Raw genomic sequence first — 13580 nt, 5'->3', positions numbered from 1 at the left:
AGCCAATTGTCCCGGTTGATATATTATCGAATAGATATTTGAAAACACCTCGAGGCTTGATTATAAAAAGTTTGCCATATTTGTCGATATTATGGACATAATTTGGAATTTGTTGGAATTTTTTATTTTTGTTGTCGTGACCCCTATTTCCGGTGGATTTCTCAACATAACGTGACCAACAAACGGCGATATTTTGGGTATAAAAATAATCTTTATGGAACAAAAGGAACATTTGCTGTCTAACTGGGAGTCTCGTCAGTGAAAACATCCATAGATCAAAGGTAAACTGTTAATTTGATCGCTTTTCTGATTTGTGCCAAGCTTCCTGCTGCTAGCTGGACATAATGCTATGCTAGGCTATCGATAAACTTACAAATGCTGGTCTTGCTTTGGCTGTAAAGCATAAATTCAAAATCTGAGATGACAGGGTGATTAACAAAAGGCTAAGCTGTGTTTCACTATATTTCACTTGTGATTTCATGAATATGAATATTTTCTAGTAATATTTTTTGACCGTTGCGCTATGCTAATTAGTGTAGTTGATGACAATTCTCCCAGATGGGTAGATCCAAGAGTTGCCGCAAAAAGTCTCTGGCCTTAGAAAACACCTACTCATTCAAGGGTTTCTTTATTTGTACTATTTTCTACATTGTTGAATAATAGACATCAAACTATTAAATAACACATGGAATCAAAAAAAGTGTTATAAAATATTTTTATTTGAGATTCTTCAAATCGCCACCCTTTGCCTTGATGACAGCTTTGCACACTCTGCATTCTCTCAACCAGCTTCACCTGGAATGCTTTTCCAACAATCTTGGAGTTCCCACATAAGCTGAGCACGTGTTGGCTGCTTCTCCTTCACTCTGCGGTTCGACTCATCCCAAACCATCCCAATTTGGTTGAGGTCAGGGGATTGTGGAGTCATCTGATGTAGCAACTCCATCACTCTCCTTGGTCAAATAGCCCTTACACAGCCTGGAGGTGTGTTGGGTCATTGTCCTGTTGAAAAAACAAATTATAGTCCCACTAAGCGCAAACCAGTTGGGATGGCGTATCGCTGCAGAATGCTGTGGTAGCCATGCAGGTAAAGTGTGCCTTGGATTCTAAAATAATCAAACACAGAAAAGCACCACCACACCACCACCTCCATGCTTCACGGTGGGAAATACACATGCGGAGATCATACGTTCTCACAAAGACACAGCGGTTGGAACCAAAAATCTAATACTTGGACTAATCAGATCAAAAGGACACATTTCCACCAGTCTAATGTCCATTGCTCGTGTTTCTTGGCCCAAGCATGTCTCTTCTTATTGATGTCCTTTAGTAGTGGTTTCTTTGCAGCAATTCGACCATGAAGGCCTGATTCACAATCTCCTCTGAACAGTTGATGTTGAGATATGTCTGTTACTGGAACTCTGAAGCATTTATTTGGACTGCAATTTCTGAGGCAGGTAACGCTAATGAACTTATCCTCTGCAGCAGAGGTAACTCTAGGTCAATGACGGCCTAGGAACAGTGGGTTAACTGCCGTGTTCAGGGGCAGAACGACAGATCTTTACCGTCTCAGCTCGAGATTCGATCTTGCAACCTTCCCGTTACTAGTCCAACACTAACCACCTGCCGCCTCATAGTGATTGATGGTTTTTGTGACAGCACTTGAAGAAACTTTCTAAGTTATTGAAATTTTCCGTATTGACTCACCTTCATGTCTTAAAGAAATGGACTCTTGTTTCTCTTTGCTTATTTGAGCTGTTCTTGCCATAATATGAACTTGGTCTTTTACCAAATAGGGCTATCTTCTGTATACCACCAATACCTTGTCACAACACAACTGATTGGCTCAAACGCATTAAGGAAAGAAATGAACTTAAGGCACACCTGATAATTGAATGCCAAGAGAGTACAAAGTGGTCATCAAGGCAAAGAGTGGCTACTTTGACAAATCTCAAATATATTTAGATTTGTTTACCACTTTTTTGGTTCTTGACTACATACCTGTCATTTAATAATTTTGATGTCTTCATTATTATTCTACAAAATAGTCAAAACCCTTGAATAGTTAGGTGTCCTAAAACGAGAGCGTGAGCACACATAAAAATTTAAAACACAACCATTTCAAAGATTTTACTGAGTTAAAGTTCATAAGGAAATCAGTGAATTGAAATAAATTAATGAGGCCCTAATATATGGATTAAACATGACTGGGATACAGAAATGGGGGTGTTTTTCATGGTTCAGGCTAGGCACCTTAACTCCACAGCATAGAATGACATTCTAGAACATTCGGTGTTTCCAACTTTGTGGCAACAGGTTTGGGGAAGGCCCTTCCCTGTTTCAGCATGACAATGCCCTGTGCACAATGCGAGGTCCATACAGAAATGTTTTTTTCCCCCCCGAGATCAGTGTGGAAGAACTTGACTGGCCTGCACAGAGCCCTGACCTCAACTCCATCGAACACCTTTGGGATGAATTGGAAAGCCGACTGCGATATAACAGATGAAATATTGTGTACTTATGAGTTATACTTGCCTAGTGGTTAAGATTGTTGGGACACTAACCGAAAGGTCGCTGGTTCGAATCCCAGAGACGGCAAGGTGGACAATTCTGCCGTTCTCCTCTTGAGCAAGGTAGTTAACCTCCAACAACTGCTCCCCTGGCGCCGATGACGTTGATTAAGGCAGGGGGCTGCCTTAACGTCATCGGTGCTGGGGGAGCAGTTGGAGGTGAAATGCAGAAGCCACATTGTTTGAATGCAGTCAGTTGTACAACTCACTAGGTATCCCCCTTTCCCTCACCAGATTGATCTATTCATTTTGTTATTAGTTTACATTAGTATATGGCTCCCCCTCTTGCCCATTCATTGTACTGCGGCAAGTGTGTAGTCTAGGACAAATGGAATTAGTTGGGCGTTCGGTAGGAGTCCTAGCTAGACATGTCTTGAACATACATAGCAGACCATTAGTCTTTACAGTTCCAGTAATCTACGCTTTATATTGAACAGAGAATTCATTTTTGCTAATATAAATAATTGCGGCACCATGTCCCTGGATCTCTGAGTGCTTTTTGCTGTTTGGCTTTTGGGAATCTTGAATGTGGACTGTACGTGTTGGGGGGAAAAACCCGCTTCAGGCTTGGGCAGTGGCTATGGTCAAATGGTAAAGAGGTCACTACAGCAGTACGGTCATAGACGAGAGAAAGGTATACAGGGTTTGTGTGAGGGGAGAGCGAGATTAGATGTTTGAGTCTGGGATTGTATTGTGTATGCATGTGTGAGTGTGGTGCGCATGCGTCCCAGAGAGAGGGAGAAGTTCTCTGGAGTAGAGTTAATCAGGACATCGTCTAAGAACATGGCAGAAGGGGAGAAATCCGTGTGCTGCCAAGAATGATGACAACAGTCAGTGAGTCTCTCCCTTTGTCACACACACGCCGTCTCTCACACGAGTGTAGAAAACATTAGGAACACATTCCAAATATTTAGTTGCACCCCCTTTTGCTCTTAGAACAGCCTCAATTCGTCGGGGCATCAAATCAAATGTATTTGTCACATACGCATGGTTAGCAGATGTTAATGCGAGTGTAGCGAAATGCTTGTGCTTCTAGTTCCGACAATGCAGTAATAACCAACGAGTAATCTAACCTAACAATTCCAAAACTACTACCTTATACACACAAGTGTAAAGGGATAAAGAATATGTACATAAAGATATATGAATGAGTGATGGTACAGAACGGCATAGGCAAGATGCAGTAGATGGTATCGAGTACAGTATATACATATGAGATGAGTAATGTAGGGTATGTAAACATTATATTAAGTAGCATTGTTTAAAGTGGCTAGTGACTATTTTACATCCATTTCCATCAATTCCCATTATTAAAAGTGGCTGGAGTTGAGTCAGTGTGTTGGCAGCAGCCACTCAATGTTAGTGGTGGCTGTTTAACAGTCTGATGGCCTTGAGATTGAAAAACAGCTTCTGTCTCTCGGTCCCTGCTTTGATGCACCTGTACTGACCTCGCCTTCTGGATGATAGCAGGGTGAACAGGCAGTGGCTCGGGTGGTTGTTGTCCTTGATGATCTTTATGGCCTTCCTGTGACATCGGGGGGTGTAGGTGTCCTGGAGGGCAGGTAGTTTGCCCCCGGTGATGCGTTGTGCAGACCTCACTACCCTCTGGAGAGCCTTACGGTTGAGGGCGGAGCAGTTGCCGTACCAGGCGGTGATACAGCCCGACAGCATGCTCTCGATTGTGCATCTGTAGAAGTTTGTGAGTGCTTTTGGTGACAAGCCAAATTTCTTCAGCCTCCTGAGGTTGAAGAGGTGCTGCAGCACCTTCTTCACGATGCTGTCTGTGTGGGTGGACCAATTCAGTTTGTCTGATGTGTATGCCGAAGAACTTAAAACTTACTACCCTCTCCACTACTGTCCCATCGATGTGGATAGGGGGGTGCTCCCTGCTGTTTCCTGAAGTCCACAATCATCTCCTTAGTTTTGTTGACTTTGAATGTGAGGTTATTTTCCTGACACCACACTGAGGGCCTTCACCTCATCCCTGTAGGCCGTCTCGTCGTTGTTGGTAATCAAGCCTACCACTGTAGTGTCGTCCGCAAACTTGATGATTGAGTTGGAGGCGTGCATGGCCACGCAGTCGTGGGTGAACAGGGAGTACAGGAGAGGGCTCAGAACGCACCCTTGTGGGGCCCCAGTGTGGATCAGCGGGGTGGAGATGTTACCTACCCTCACCACCTGGGGGCGGCCCGTCAGGAAGTCCAGTACCCAGTTGCACAGGGTGGGGTCGAGACCCAGGGTCTCGAGCTTGATGACGAGTTTGGAGGGTACTATGGTGTTAAATGCCGAGCTGTAGTCGATGAACAGCATTCTCACATAGGTATTCCTCTTGTCCAGATGGTTTAGGGCAGTGTACAGTGTGGTTAAGATTGCATCGTCTGTGGACCTATTTGGGCGGTAAGCAAATTGGAGTGGGTCTAGGGTGTCAGGTAGGGTGGAGGTGATATGGTCCTTGACTAGTCTCTCAAAGCACTTCATGATGACGGAAGTGAGTGCTACGGGGCGGTAGTCGTTTAGCTCAGTTACCTTAGCTTTCTTGGGAACAGGAACAATGGTGGCCCTCTTGAAGATGTGGGAACAGCAGACTGGGATAGGGATTGATTGAATATGTCCGTAAACACACCAGCCAGCTGGTCTGCGCATGCTCTGAGGACACGGCTGGGGATGCAGTCTGAGCCTGCAGCCTTGCGAGGGTTAACACGTTACTCGGCTGCAGTGAAGGAGAGTCCGCATGTTTGGGTTGCGGGCAGTGTCAGGGGCACTGTATTGTCCTCAAAGCGGGGAAAAAAAGTTAATTAGTCTGCCTGGGAGCAAGACATCCTGGTTCGTGACGGGGCTGGTTCTCTTTGTAATCCGTGATTGACTGTAGACCCTGCCACATACCTCGTGTTTGAGCCGTTGAATTGAGATTCTACTTTGTCTCTATACTGACGCTTAGCTTGTTTGATTGCCTTGGAGGGAATAGCTACACTGTTTGTATTTGTTCATGTTTCCGGTCACGTTGCCCTGATTAAAAGCAGTGGTTCACGCTTTGTTTCACGCGAATGCTGCCATCAATCCACAGTTTCTGGTTTGGGAATGTTTTAATCGTTGCTATGGGAACGACATCTTCAATGCACTTTCTAATGAACTCGCTCACCGAATCAGCGTATTCGTCAATGTTGTTGGACGCAGTGCGGAACATATCCCAGTCCACGTGATGGAAGCAGTCTTGGAGCGTGGAATCAGATTGGTCGGACCAGCGTTGAACAGACCTGAGCGCGGGAGCTTCTTGTTTTAGCTTCTGTCTGTAGGCAGGGAGCAACAAAATGGAGTCGTGGTCAGCTTTTCTGAAAGGAGGGCGGGGGAGGGCCTTATATGCATCGCGGAAGTTAGAATAGCAATGATCCAAGGTTTTACCAGCCCTGGTTGCGCGATCGATATGCTGATACAATTTAGGGAGTCTTTTCAGATTAGCCTTGTTAAAATCCCCAGCTACAATGAATGCAGCCTCAGGATATGTGGTTTCCAGTTTGCATAGAGTCAAATAAAGTTAGTTCAGGGCCATCGATGTGTCGGCTTGGGGGGAATATATACGGCTGTGATTATAATCGAAGAGAATTCCCTTGGTAGATAATGCGGTCGACATTTGATTGTGAGGAATTCTAAATCAGGTGAACAGAAGGACTTGAATTCTTGTATGTTGTTGTGACCACACCACGTCTCGTTAACCATAAGGCATACGGCCCCGCCCCTCTTCTTTCCAGAAAGATTTTTGTTTCTGTCGGCGCGATGTGTGAAGAAACCAGCTGGCTACACCGATTCCGTTAGCGTCTCTCCAGTGAGCCATGTTTCCGTGAAGCAAAGAACGTTACAGTCTCTGATGTCCCTCTGGAATGCTACCCTTGCTTGGATTTCATCAACCTTGTTGTCAAGAGACTGGACATTGCCGAGAAGTATGCTAGGGAGTGGTGCGCGATGTGCCCGTCTCCGGAGCCTGACCAGAAGACCGCTTCGTTTCCCCCTTTTACGACGTCTTTGTTTTGGGTCGCAGGCTGGGATCCATTCTGTTGTCCTGGGTGAAAGGCAGAACACAGGATCCGCTTCGGGAAAGTCATATTCCTGGTCGTACTGATGGTGAGTTGACGTTGCACTTATATTCAATAGTTCTTCCCAACTGTATGTAATGAAACCTAAGATTACCTGGTGTACCAATGTAAGAAAATACACGTAAAAAAACAAACTGCATAGTTTCCTAGGAACGCGAGGCGGCCATCTCTGGCGGCCATCTCATGGACTCTACAAGGTGTTGAAAGAGCTGCTGGCCCATCTTGACTCCAATGCTTCCCACAGTTGTGTCAAGTTGGCAGGATGGACCATTCTTAATACGCTCAGCAGCCAGCCTCAGCCCAGCAGCTATGGATACGAGAACCACTTCACTCCAATAAGCAGTTACCAAGGCCACAGATGACTCCACATAATACAGGCCCGACTCCCGTGAGTGAAAATTGACCACTGTACATTAAACTAATGACAATCCCCCTTTAAAATATCATATACTGTCCCAAAACAAGGTTAGCTTTCTACTTGGCATAAGAGCACGTTTTGGTTTTAGGTGCCGATCCAAATCCAGCCGTGGACGCTCAATTTATTTTGTTGTTGCAGTGTGCACTTCAATAAAAGCAGTTTCCTCGCTTAACGGACTTCAACCAACGCATTATTCATTTCCGATAGACAGATACAGCTGAGGGGAGTTTCAAATTCTGAACGGGACATAAAAAATAAAAAATGCACACACCACTTTTTCTGTATGCTTATCTGACATGTTAGCATGGCTAATGTCAAATAACCATAGGGATGCATTCCCTAGCTATGCTAATACAACATTAGCATTATAATTCAACACTACATTTCTGCACCCTAGCCATCATTTTCATATACCTCATTCTCCCCCTTCTCATTTCTTTCACAAGTTCTCTCTCTTATTATTATTATTTTTTTTTTAACCTGTATATCTATCTGTTCAGCCATCTATAGTTGGCAGGATGCATTGTGTTGGCATATTGGTTGTCAGGGGAATGTGACGTCATAATGTAAATGTGTGTGTGGATCTGAAAATGTTTTCTGCATACTGTATTATAGGTGGAAGATTGATACTTAGTGGTTCACAGCCAAGCTTTGAATACCAATTATTTTCTGTATTCGTAAAAACAAAACAAAAAAAAAGTTATCCTTGACAAAAATCCTTGACAATGTCAAATAACTCAAGCATAGATTGATCACTTTTCTTTCTAATTTGGGACACAAAAAGTAAAGACCATGAGTAAAGGCATCCACATGATTCCCAGCCGAAACAGTTTGTGCATAGACAGTATTATGACGGCAATTCCGTTAGGTTTTGGACTTCGGCAAAGTTTTTTTGGTGCGGGGGGGGGCTGTTCCGATCACAAAAATGTTTGAGGCAAGCTGAAATCAGTAGCCGAAGTCCACGTCTTCTCGTCGGCGATTGGTCAAAAGGGATCATTCAACGAATCGCCTGTTGTCATTCAAAAGAGACGACTTGTCCACATGCACATTTTTTTTTAAACAGTACTCCTGCTTTTTTCTCTTTTTTCAAGCGTAGATCTTTTAAGGGAGTATGCCAGGTAGGTAGTAGGTGTCAGGTGTACTGGTTTGTGTCAGGAACTACAACGCTGCTGGTTTTTCAGGCTCAACATTTTCCTGTGTGTATCAAGAATTGTTTTATTTAACTAGGCAGAATGGTCCACTACCCCAAGGACAGCCTGCCAACTTGACAACTGTGGGAAGCACTGGAGACAACACGAGCCTGCATCCCTGTGGAACGCTTTCGACACCTTGTAGAGTCCATGCCCCAACAAATTGAGGCTGTTCTTTGGCCAAAAGGGGGGAGGTGCAACTCAATATTAGGAAGGTGTTCCTACTGTTTGTTATTCTCAGTGTATGCTAATATATGCTACAAATACCTTTACATTTGCATGAAATTTTACTGGTCGTATAGACATATTTAGCAAAATGCTTGTGTTCCTAGGGCCAACAGTGCAGTAGTATCTAACAATTCACAGCAACACACACAAATCTAAAAGTAAATGAATGAATTAAGAAAGACATTTCAGGAGGAGCAAACAAATGTCCTTGTTTTTTTAAAGAAAATCTATTTTTATCCATTAACATCAAATGATCAGAAATACAGTGGACATAGTCATTTACAACATTAACAATCATAGCTGGAAACGGCTGATTTTATGGATTATCTACATAGGCCCATTATCAGCAACCATCACTCCTGTGTTCCAATGGCACGCTTTTTCTTAAAGGTGTGGATCAGCTTTAATATTCCAAATAGATTGCTTCCATCAATGTAACTGTCTGCATCATATCCAATCACCCATATATTTTTTGGTAAATATACACTTTTTTCAATTTTTAGAATATACCTTTATTATTCCTCGCAAACCCAACCACCCCTCCCCAAATTGGAGTAAACTAATGAACAATAACACTTATGTATAAACTGAAGGTAGAAGCCTATTACACATTTTAGACAAGTCCATGCTAGGTAAAGCTCCGCCTTATCTCAGCTCACTGGTCACGATGGCAACACCCATCCGTAGCACGCGCTCCAGCAGGTGTATCTCACTGATCATCCCTAAAGCCAACACCTCATTTGGCCGCCTTTCGTTCCAGTACTCTGCTGCCTGTGACTGGAACGAATTGCAAAAATCGCTGAAGTTGGAGACTTATCTCCCTCACCAACTTCAAACATCAGCTATCTGAGCAGCTAACCGATCGCTGCAGCTGTACATAGTCTATTGGTAAATAGCCCACCCTTTTCACCTACCTCATCCCCATACTGTTTTTATTTATTTACTTTTCTGCTCTTTTCCACACCAATATCTCTACCTGTACATGACCATCTGATCATTCATCACTCCAGTGTTAATCTGCAAAATTGTTATTATTTGCCTACCTCCTCATGCCTTTTGCACACATTGTATATAGACTCCCCCTTTGGTTTCTACTGTGTTATTGACTTGTTAATTGTTTACTCCATGTGTAACTCTTTGTTGTCTGCTCACACTGCTATGCTTTATCTTGGCCAGGTCGCAGTTGCAAATGAGAACTTGTTCTCAACTAGCCTACCTGGTTAAATAAAGGTGTTCTCAACTAGCCTACCTGGTTAAATAAAGGTGTTCTCAACTAGCCTACCTGGTTAAATAAAGGTGAAATAAATAAAAAAATAAAAAAACGACAATATATTTTACAATAGTTCGTTTTTTTTAATCCTTCCTCTTTTTCTGATGTCCATCCAGTTTGATTTCTATTTGTAACTGCGCAATATCACAATTTGTTGTGTTAGCTAATCCAAGTTTATCCTTTTAAAAAGCTAATTGATAGCACAGCTGAAAACTGTTGTCCTGCTTAAAAAAGCAATAAAACTGGCCTTCTTTAGACTAGTTGAGTATCCCATTTGTGGGATCGACTACAGGCTCAAAATGGCCAGAAACAAAGACTTTCTTCCGAAACGCATCAGTCTATTCTTGTTCTGAAAAATGAAGGCCATTCCGAGAGAAATTGACAAGAAACTGTTGATCTCATACAACGCTGTGTACTACTCCCTTCACAGAACACGCAAACTGGCTCTAACCAGAATAGAAAGACTGAGGCCCCGGTGCACAACTGAGCAAGAGGACAAATACATTAGTGTGTCTAGTTTGAGAAACAGTCGCCTCACAAGTCCTCAATTGGCAGCTTCATCAAATAGTACCCGCAAAACACCAGTCTCAACGTCAACAGAAAAGAGGCGACTCTGGGATCCTGGCCTTCAAGGCAGAGTTGCTCTGTCCAGTGTCTGTTCTTTTGCCCATCTTAATCTTTTTTAATGGCCCGTCTGAGATGTCTTTCTTTGCAACACTCCAGATTTTCTAATTAGACGTTTAAAATCAGACAGTTTGAGAACATTTTTACCTAGAGATGCACATTAGCACGTGCTAATAAAAAATATATAAAAATCTTCTCAAACCACGAGTCGAATTAGTTGCTGTATTTAGTTGCTGTATTTAAAGTTTACCACACTACACCACTAGATGGAACCATATCGCACCAGAGCTATAAGAACTAAACTGATGGACATGGGGCCATGAAATGTGGTATGTAAACCGTACGTTTATGTCCCTAGAAGCTGAGTGAATATAAAGTCACTGCAATAGACAGCTGCACGAGATCAGTTGGTGGAACTATAGATGTCATTATAGAAGTCACCGGTAGCAAAAATTGGCTTGAGAAATGGTGTACACACTCACCTGCAGTGTAATGAAATTAACATATCACAATATAAAAACAATTCCTAAACCTAACTAAACTCACCCCTAAACAATTCTAAAACCACAAATATTCAAACCATTTGTTGCAATATACCAATACACTAAAGCTGAAAATATTTCACAAATCTTAACATAAAACATGAATAAAATTGACCCCAGAATTGGTATATAAACGCAACACGTTAAGTAATGACTAAGAATGATTACAAGGTGCAGTCAAAGATAATCAACCTTCAGCAACTGCAGCTCCCTCAACCACAAGGCTCTCCAGAGGGTGGTGCGGTCTGCCCAACGCAATACCGGGGGCAAACTACCCGCCCTCCAGGACAAATACAGCACCCGATGTCACAGGAAGGCCATAAAGAGATGGCTCTGCCTGTTCACCCCACTATCATCCAGAAGGCGAGGTCAGTACAGGTGCATCAAAGCTGGGACCGAGAGATAAAAGCTGTTTTTCAATCTCAAGGCCATCAGACTGCTAAACAGCCATCACTAGCACATTAGAGGCTGCTGCCTATAGGAATAGACTAGAAATCACTGGCCACTTTAAGGAACGGAACACTAGTCACTTTAACCATGTTTACATATCTTGCATTACTAATCTCATATGTATATACTGTATTCTATACTATTCTACGGTATCTTAGTCAGTTCCTCTCCGACATCACTCGTCCATATATGTAAAGAGTCTTCATTCATTCCTACTTCGATGTGTACATGTTGTGTAATTCGTTAGATATTACTGCACTGTCGGAGCGAGAAGCACAAGCATTTCACTAGACCCACAATAACATCTGCTGAACGTGAATGTGACCAATAAAATGTGTTTCTTCAGCACTAGACTAAACTTGATTTGTGTCATCGTTGTGGTATTGAGAAAAACATGGTAATGCTTTCACTGATTGCACATAAAGGAAGAGTTCCTACATGGACTGCTTGCTTTGTTCCCCAACTGATCTTGTTCCCTTTGTCATCCTGTGAACCACAATTATTGCTGCTCGCAGCTACACTACATTACCAAAAGTACGTGGACACCTGCTTGTCCAACATCGCATTCCAAAATCCTCAGTATTAATATGGAGTTGGTCCCCCCTTTGCTGCTATAAACGGCCTTCATTCTTCTGGGAAGGCTTTCAACTAGGATGTTGGAACATTGCTGCGGGAACTTGCTTCCATTCAGCCACAAGCGCATTAGTGAGGTCAGGCACTGACATTAGGCGATTAGACCTGGCTTGCAGCCGGTGTACCAATTCATCCCAAAGGTGTTAGATGGGGTTGAAGTCAGGGCTCTGTGAAGGCAGGTCAAGTTCTTCCACACCAATCTCGACAAGCTATTTCTGTATGGACCTCGCATTGTGCACAGGGCATTGTCATGCTGAAACAGGGAAGGGCCTTCCTCAAACTGTTGCCACAAAGTTGAAAGCTCACAATCCTCTAGAACGTCATTGTATGCTGTAGCTTTAAGATTATCCTTCACTGGAAGTAAGGGGCCTAGCACGAACCTTGAAAAAAACAGCCCCAGACCATTATTCCCTTAGTTGGCACTACGCATTGGGGCAGGTAGCGTTCTCCTGGCATCTGCCAAACCCAGATTAATCCGTCAGACTCTGATGGTGAAGCGTGGTTCATCACTCCAGAGAAAGAGTTTCCAATGGCGGTGAGCTTTACACCACTCCAGCCGAAGCTTGGTATTGTGCATGGTGATCTTAGACTTGTGTGCGGCTTTTCGGCCATGGAAACCCATTTCATGAAGCTCCTCACAAACAGTTCTTGTGCCGATGTTGCTTCCAGTGTGGAACTCGGTTACGAAACTCACTACCGCCGATTTGTACTCGCTACGCATTTCAGCGGTCCCATTCTGTGAGTTTGTGTGGCCTACCACTTTGCGAATTATCTGTTGTTACTCCTAGACGTTTTGCACCTCTAGCAGGGCAGACATTGACGAACTTGATGGAAAGGTGGAAAGGCATCCTATGACGGTGCCACGTTGAAAGTCACTGAGCTCTTCAATAATGCCATTCTACTGCCATTGTTGGTCTATTGAGATTGCATGGCTGTGTGCTTGATTTTATACACCTGTCAGCAACAGGTGTGGCTGAAATAGCAGAATACACTCATTTGAAGGGGTGTCCACATACTTTGTATATATGGTGCATTCAGAAAGTATTCAGACCCCTTGACTTTATCCACATTGTTACATGACACATTTTAGAATAAGGCTATTGTTTTTTCCCCCCCTCATCAAATTCACACACAATACCCCATAATGACAAGTTATTTTTCAACATTTTTTACCGCCTTTTCTCCCCAATTTTGTGGTATCCAATTGTTAATAGCTACTATCTCGTCTCATCGCTACAACTCCCATACGGGCTCGGGAGAGAAGAAGATCGAAAGCCACGCGTCCTCCGAAACACAACCCAACCAAGCCGCACTGCTTTTTAACACAGCACGCATCCAACCCGGAAGCCAGCCGCACCAATGTGTCGGAGGAAAGACCGTGCACCTGGCGACCTGGTTAGCGTGCACTGCGCCCGGCCCGCCACAGGAGTCGCTAGTGCGCGATGAGACAAGGATATCCCTACCGGCCAAACCCTCCCTAACCTTACAACGCTAGGCCAATTGTGCATCGCCCCACAGACCTTCCGGTCGTGGCCGGCTGTGACAGAGCCTGGGCGCGAACCCAGAG

At 43.6% G+C, this 13580-nt stretch overlaps 1 protein-coding gene across 7 annotated transcripts in view; it reads right to left on the bottom strand.

Annotated features, from left to right (window-relative positions):
- The window catches only part of LOC109897047 (rap1 GTPase-GDP dissociation stimulator 1), a 63871-nt gene that overhangs the window by 19758 nt on the left and 30533 nt on the right, over window positions 1-13580 (bottom strand). The gene's annotated exons all lie outside the window — the stretch shown is intronic.

Source organism: Oncorhynchus kisutch, linkage group LG9 (assembly GCF_002021735.2).
Source record: "Oncorhynchus kisutch isolate 150728-3 linkage group LG9, Okis_V2, whole genome shotgun sequence".
In the NCBI taxonomy this organism is placed as follows: Eukaryota; Metazoa; Chordata; class Actinopteri; order Salmoniformes; family Salmonidae; genus Oncorhynchus; species Oncorhynchus kisutch.
Note: the sequence above shows the minus strand (reverse complement) of the source record. Positions and strands in the feature narration are given on the sequence as shown.